General features: G+C 39.5%; 2 non-coding genes across 2 annotated transcripts; both read right to left on the reverse strand.

Annotated features, from left to right (window-relative positions):
- Positions 1 to 7,280: 7,280 nt before the first annotated feature.
- LOC149164386 (small nucleolar RNA Z102/R77) lies at positions 7,281 to 7,364 on the reverse strand. Its single transcript, XR_016261039.1, has one exon. It is a non-coding gene; the product is annotated as a small nucleolar RNA Z102/R77 (small nucleolar RNA).
- A 114-nt stretch (positions 7,365 to 7,478) lies between these two features.
- Positions 7,479 to 7,561, reverse strand: LOC149164387 (small nucleolar RNA Z101). The gene has a single exon (XR_016261030.1). It is a non-coding gene; the product is annotated as a small nucleolar RNA Z101 (small nucleolar RNA).
- Between the last annotated feature and the right edge of the window lie 543 nt (positions 7,562 to 8,104).

The raw sequence follows: 8,104 nt of genomic DNA on the forward strand, positions 1-8,104 counted from the left end.
AATAAACTCCTAAGCTAATCTCAATGACCCATCACAAAGGCAAGGCTGCCGGATATTCTAACCTGTACAAATTCAAAGGCATTGAGAGTGGATAAAGGGAGGAATAAGAACTCAAAGGCCTTAAGAAGGGATGAAGGGAGGATGAAAGGATGTCCTGAATATCATTTAATGGCAATCAAGAATGAGACTAAGAAAGACTTCAGTGTTATTTTCCTTAAATATAGAAAAATTATAGCCCAGTAAACTGAAGTCCCACTTTGTAAGCCTGAAGATCACTAGCTGTGGGTACCAATGTATCCTCCCTTGCCCCCTAATGCAGATCCTCCAGTAGCCTTAATTTCAATTGTGCTCTGCCCCAGGAACGAACCCTGCGCGTTTGTGTTTAGGAGGGCCAAACACTCTGTTTGTTTGGGATTAGGATGCTAATTGAATGAATATGCCACTGTTCGTACTTCAAAGAAACTTTTAACTACTTTGGCAGTAAGACTTGCTGTTCAGCAAAACACATTCTCATGGATATAACTGCGTACTTCAAAGAAACTTTTAACTACTTTGGCAGTAAGACTTGCTGTTCAGCAAAACACATTCTCATGGATATAACTGGATGTATATACAATTGTTTGTACTATAAAGAAAAACAGAAAATATTTTTACTCTGGAAAATAAATGGGCACCATACAGTAGTACATGAAAATGTGCAGATGTTTGAAAAATCAATTGCTCCATAGGAATCTTCTATTGGGGAAGATGAAATGTGTTTCTGCCACATTTGCCCCTACAATAGCAACATCTCCATGAGTTGAAGTCATCCCCAATAAAGACACCGTATGAATCATCTATAAGATGAATAGATGAAATTACAAGGCATTGGAACAGTATATTGGAGAAGATTGCAAGCAAATTATGACTGGTTATGAATACTGAGGACTACCTCCATGTAGTCCTTGTCAAAGCAATAATAATAAACTCCTAAGCTAATCTCAATGACCCATCACAAAGGCAAGGCTGCCGGATATTCTAACATGTGCAAACTCAAAGGCATTGAGAGTGGATGAAGGGAGGAATAGGATGATGGGAGGATGAAAGGATGTCCTGAATATCACTGAATGGCATTAAAATTAGATTAAGGGATTCTGAGCATGTTAATCAAGAATGAGACCATGAAAGACTTCTGTGTTGTTTTCCTTAAATATGGAAAAAAATATACCCCAGTAACCTGAAGTCCCACTTTGGAAACCCGAAGATCACAAGCTGTGGGAACCGAGGTATCCTCCCTTGCCCCCTAATGCCACTTGCCCTCTAATGCAGAGCCTCCAGTAGCCTTAATTTCAATTGTGCTCTGCCCCTGCGCGTGTTTAGGATGGCCAAACACTCTGTTTGTTTGGGATTAGGATGCTAACAGCCTGAAAGGATGTCCTGTTTATTAACTGAATAAATATGCGACTGTTCTTACTTCAAAGAAACCTTTAACTACTTAGGCAGTAAGACTTGATGGCATTCTCGTGGATATAACTGGATGTATATACAACTATTTGTACCATAAAGAAAAACAGAAAAGATTTTTACCCTGGAAAAAAATGGGCACCATACCTACCATACATGAAAATGGGCAGATGTTTGAAAAAATCAATTGCTCCACAGGAATCGTCTACTGGGGGAGATGGCAGGAAATGTGTTTCTGCCACATTTGCCCCTACAATAGCAACATCTCCATGGGTTCAAGTCATCCCCAATAAAGACACCGTATGAATCATCTTTAAGATGAATAGATGAAATTACGAGGCATTGGTGAACAGTATATTGGAGAAGATTGCAAGCCAATTATGACTGGTTATGAATATGTAGTCCTTGTCAAAGCAATAATAATAAACTCCTAAGCTAATCTCAACGACCCATCACAAAGGCAAGGCTGCCAGATATTCTAACCTGTGCAAACTCAAAGGCATTGCGAGTGGATGAAGGGAGGAATAGGATGATGGGAGGATGAAAGGATGTCCTGAATATCACTGAATGGCATTAAAATTAGATGAAGGGATTCTGAGCATGTTAATCAAGAATGAGACTAAGAAAGACTTCTGTGTTGTTTTCCTTAAATATGGAAAAAAATATAGCCCAGTAACCTGAAGTCCCACTTTGGAAACCCAAAGATCACAAGCTGTGGGAACCGAGGTATCCTCCGTTGCCCCCTAATGCCGCTTGCCCTCTAGTGCAGAGCCTCCAGTAGCCTTAATTTCAATTTTGCTCTGCCCCAGAAACGGACCCTGCACATTTGTGTTTAGGATGGCCAAAAACTCTGTTTGTTTGGGATTAGGATGCTAACAGCCTGAAAGGATGTCCTGTTAATGGTTAGCACGGATATAACTGAATAAATATGGACCTGTTCTTACTTCAAAGAAACTTTTAACTACTTAGGCAGTCAGACTTGACGGCATTCTCGTGGATATAACTGGGATGTATATACAACTGTTTGTACCATAAAGAAAAACAGAAGATTTTTACCCTGGAAAAAAATGGGCACCATACCTACCATACATGAAAATGGGCAGATGTTTGAAAAAATCAATTGCTCCATAGGAATGGTCTATTTGGGGAGATCGCAGGAAATGTGTTTCTGCCACATTTGCCCCTACAATAGTAACATCTCCATGTGTTCAAGTCATCCCCAATAAAGACACCGTATGAATCATCTATAAGATGAATAGATGAAATTACAAGGCATTGATGAACAGTGTATTGGAGAAGATTGCAAGCCAATTATGACTGGTTATGAACACTGAGGATTACTTCAATGTAGTCCTTGTCAAAGCAATAATAATAAACTCCTAAGCTAATCTCAAATTCTCAATGACCCATCACAAAGGCAAGGCTGCCGGATATTCTAACCTGTGCAAACTCAAAGGCAGGCATTGAGAGTGGATGAAGGGAGGAATAGGAACTCAAAGGCCTTAAGAGTGGATGAAGGGATGATAAAATGATGTCTTGAATATCACTCAATGGCATAAAAGTGAATGAAGGGATTCTCAGCATGTTAATCAAGAATGAGACTAAGAAAGATTTCAGCGTTGTTTTCCTTAAATATGGAAAAAATATAGCCCAGTAACCTGAAGTCCCACTTTGGAAGTCTGGAGACCACAAGCTGTGGGAACCGAGGTATCCTCCCTTGTCTCCTAATGCAGATCCTCTAGTAGCCTTAATTTCAACTGCCCTCTGCCACAGGAATGGACCCTGCGCATTTGTGTTTAGGATGGCCAAACACTGTTTGTTTGGGATTAGGATTCTAAGAGACTGAAAGAATGTCTTGTTTATGGTTAGCACGGATACAACTGAATGAATATGCAACTGTTCGTACTTCAAAAAAACTTTTAACTAATTAGGCAGTAAGACTTGCTGGCCAGCAGACGCATTCTCATGGATATAACTGGATGTATATACAACTGTTTCTACTATAAAGAAAAACAGAGAATATTTTTACCCTGGGGAGATTGCAGGGAATGTGTTTCTGCCACATTTAACCCTACAATAGCAACATCTGCATGAGTTCAAGTCATCCCCAATAAAGACAATGTATGAATCATCTATAAGATGAATAGATGAAATTACAAGGCATTGGTGAACAGTATATTGGAGAATATTTCAAGCCAATTATGACTGGTTATGAATACTGACTACATCCATGTAGTCCTTGTCAAAGGAATAATAATAAACTCCTAAGCTAATCTCAATGACCCATCACAAAGGCAAGGCTACCGGATATTCTAACCTGTACAAACTCAAAGGCATTGAGAGTGGATAAACTGAGGAATAGGAACTCAAAGGCCTTAAGAGTGGATGAAGGGAGGATGAGAGGATGTCCTGAATATCACTTAATAGCATTAAAAGTGGATGAAGGGATTTTGAGCACGTTAATCAAGAATGAGACTAAGAAAGACTTCAGTGTTGTTTTCCTTAAATACGGAAAAAATATAGCCCAATAAACTGAAGTCCCACATTGGAAGCCTGAAGATCACAAGCTGTGGGTACTGAGGTATCCTCCCTTGCCCCCTAATGCAGATCCTCCAGTAGTCTTAATTTCAATTGTGCTCTGCCCCAGGAATGGACCCTGGGTGATTGTGTTTAGGATGGCCAAACACTCTGTTTGGGATTAGGATGCTAACAGCCTGAAAGAATGTGGTGTTTATGGTTAGCGCGGATATAACTGAATGAATATGCAACTGTTCCTACTTCAAAGAAACATTTAACTACTTAGGCACTACTTGCTGGGCGGCAGAAGCATTCACATGGATATAACTGGATGTATATACAACTGTTTGTACTATGAAGAAAACTAGAAAAGATTTTTACCCTGGAAAAAAAATGGGCACCACGCCAACCATACATGAAAATGCGCAGATGTTTGAAAAACACAATTGCTCCATAGGAATCGTCTATTGGAGGACATCCCAGGAAATGTGTTTCTGCCACATTTGCCCCTACAATAGCAACATCTCAATGAGTTAAAATCATCCCCGATAAAGACACCGTATGGATCATCTATAAGATGAATAGATGAAATTACAAGGCATTGGTGAACAGTATATTGGGGAAGATTGTAAGCCAACTATCACTGGTATGAATACTGAGGACTACCTCCTGAATATCACTCAATGGCATTAAAAATGGATGAAGGGATTCTTAGCATGTTAATCAAGAATGAGACTAAGAAAGACTTCAGTGTTGTTTTCCTTGAATATGGAAAAAATATAGCCCAGTAACCTGAAGTCCCACTTTGGAAGGCTGAAGATCACAAGCTGTGGGAACCGAGGTATCCTCTCTTACCCCCCTAATGCAGATACTCCAGTAGCCTTGATTTCAATTGTGCTCTGCCCCAGGAACTGACCCTGGGCATTTTTGTTTAGGATGGCCAAACACTCTGTTTGTTTGGGATTAGGATGCTAACAGCCTGAAAGGATGTCTTGGATGTCTTGTTTATGGTTAGCACGGATATAACTGAATGGATATGCAACTACTCGTACTTCAACGAAACTTTTAACTACTTAGGCAAGAAGACTTGCTGGCCGGCATACGCATTCTCACGGATATAACTGGGATGTATATACAACTGTTTGTACTATAAAAAAAAGTCAACAGATTTTTACCCTGGAAAAAAAATGGGCACCATATCTACCATACATGAAAATGCGCAGATGTTTGAAAAAATCAATTGCTCCATAGGAATCGTCTATTGGGGGAGATGGCAGGAAATGTATTTCTGCCACATTTGCCCCTACAATAGCAACATCTCCATGAGTTCAAGTCATCCCCAAAAGACACCGTATGAATCATCTATAAGATGAATAGATGAAATACAAGGCATTGGTGAACAGTATATTGGAGAAGATTGCAAGCCAGTTATGACGGGTAATGAATACTGAGGACCTTCTCCATGTAGTCCTTGTCAAAGCAAGGATAATAAACTCCTAAGCTAATCTCAATGATCTATCACAAAGGCAAGGCTGCCGTATATTCTAACATGTGCAAACTCAAAGGCATTGAGAGTGGATTAAGGGAGGAATAGGAACTCAAAGGCCTTAAGAGTGGATGAAGGGAGGATGAAAGGATGTTCTGAATAGGAACAGGAACTCAATGACATTAGCATGTTAATCAAGAATGAAACTAAGAAAGACTTCAGGGTTGTTTTCCTTAAATATGGAAAAAAATATAACCCAGTAACCTAAAGTCCCACTTTGGAAGCGCGAAGATCACAAGCTGTGGGAACCGAGGCATCCTCCCTTGTCCCCTAATGCAGATCCTCCAGTAGCCTTAATTTCAATTGTGCTCTGCCCCAGGAACGGACCCTGCGCATTTGTGTTTAGGATGGCCAAACACTCTGTTTGTTTCGGATTAGGATGCTAGCGGCCTGAAAGGATGTCTTGTTTATGGTTAGCACGGATATAACTGAATTAATATACAACTGTTCGTACTTCAAAGAAACTTTTAACTGCTTAGGCAGTAAGACTTGCTGGCAGGCAGACGCATTCTCGTGGATATAACTGGATGTATATACAACTGTTTGTAATATAAAGAAAAACAGAAGATTTTTACCCTGGAAAAAAAATGGGCACCATGTGTGAAAATGCGCAGATGTTTGAAAAAATCAATTGCTCCGTAGGAATCGTCTATTGGGTGAGATTGCAGGAAATTTGTTTCTGCCACATTTGCCCCTACAATAGCAACATCTACATGAGTTTAAGTCATCCCCAATAAAGAAACCGTATATATCATTTATAAGATGAATAGATGAAATGACAAGGCATTGGTGAACAGTATATTGGAGAAGATCGCACGCCAATTATGACTGGTCATGAATACCGCAGACATCCCAATGAACCATCTACCCAAAATTAGATGACAAGACATAGATAATTGGCTATGAATAGGCCATTGGACAATATCGCAAGAGATTGTCGTTTGTCAGTGTATGGTCTGGCGGTTATATGGTTCTATTTGCTCCCACAAAACCAATGCTTATGATTGAACCAGTTCTGCATATTTTGAATCTGTTCTACAGGCTTGAAATGCATGCGAGGCAAAGTGACCTTGCTTCGGAAAAAAAATAAAAGAAACGGATTTCTTCATACAACTGCATCTATATGCTGGACATTGTTGCTTTGGAAACTAGAAAAACGTATTTCTTCACAACTGCATCATATACCATATCGTTGAGTATTTATTCTACGAGTTCCTTTCACAAGTCTGTAAAACTAAGCCTATGACTCTATGACAATATCTCTCGCAAGAGACATTCCACAAAAGCTTTAATGCAATTTAGTTTTACCTCGTTATATGAATAGTTTTAATCAATAAAGGCCAAAACAATTACTGGGTCTGAACATATGGAGGCCTAAACATAAACTAAAGAACCTCCTGAACCTTTAGCGAGAAGCTATATTTTCCAAAACGTTTAATAAATGGACTATGAAATCAAAGCTAGCATGAATGAGTTACATGGAAATTAAGAAACATTAAACAAGCAAACTCGTCCTCTTAGCCGAGGAAAAAGATAAAACCGATGGTTCCAACATGTTAATTCAGAATACTTGCGTGCTTTGAAGAAAGAGTTTACCCACAATCCACCGTCTTCGTAACACAGAGTAACCTCCCGCTTTTATAATTCATGTAAACAACCACACTTTAAATGCCTGAAAGAAATTACTCACGAGAGACCGAAATCTCCCAAATGTTTGAATGCACCCTTTAAAACGAAAACCCATAAATAATAAGCATAGAATGCTCGGCGTGCAGAGTGATCAGATAGACTAATAACTGAGAATGCCATCATCCCGGCACTCAAACCAATAGGGAACCATTTGCTCGTCATTTCACTCCTCCAGCATCCATAGATACACATAAAACCCAACCACAACAGGTGACACTTGACAGAATAAAGCGTAAAACAACACATTAAAAGTGAAAGAGATGACTTCAAATGAAAGAACGAATGATGGCATCAGGTCTCCAAGGTGTGGCATCACGGTATTCAGCCGCAAATTACCCATTATAAAGTTCTCATCACACGCAATTCATCATTCATCGCGACAAACCCTACAGACTGAACCTAAATTTCACTTCGTTTCAGCATGTACAGAAAATTAAATCGCTGATTAATAAGGAGAAAGCATTATCATATTGATAGGATAAACTACATAAAGGACAGGAAAGGAGTCATGATAAACCCACTCTAAATCAGAGATCATATGATATAACGTCTACAATTGGCATTCCCTGTCAACATTGATAGGGTGGCCGTTTATATAATCTACATTTAATTCCAATTCATTTCAACCTGTGCAGAAACAGAAAACAACAGCAGAGCCTATGGCGATATTGAGGATCATAACAGCCTCTGCGACACATTACTCATTGATGAATCACTGAAAAAACTGACTTCGAGGGTGCGTTTTAAATGTATTTCTCAGATTTGGCTGGATCACGTTTAGGGTTTGCCGGAGCTAGGCTATACTGTAGGGTTTTGATGTGTCGGTTTTTTGCCGGAACTGGGGTTTTTTGCTAGGGTTCGATGGAATTGGGTTTACTGCTGGTGGGAGGCAGGATTTTAAAATAATGA

This window comes from Pinus tabuliformis, chromosome 5_1 (genome assembly GCF_031772625.1).
Source record: "Pinus tabuliformis cultivar Carrire ecotype Pingquan chromosome 5_1, CPIR1, whole genome shotgun sequence".
NCBI classification, from domain to species: domain Eukaryota; kingdom Viridiplantae; phylum Streptophyta; class Pinopsida; order Pinales; family Pinaceae; genus Pinus; species Pinus tabuliformis.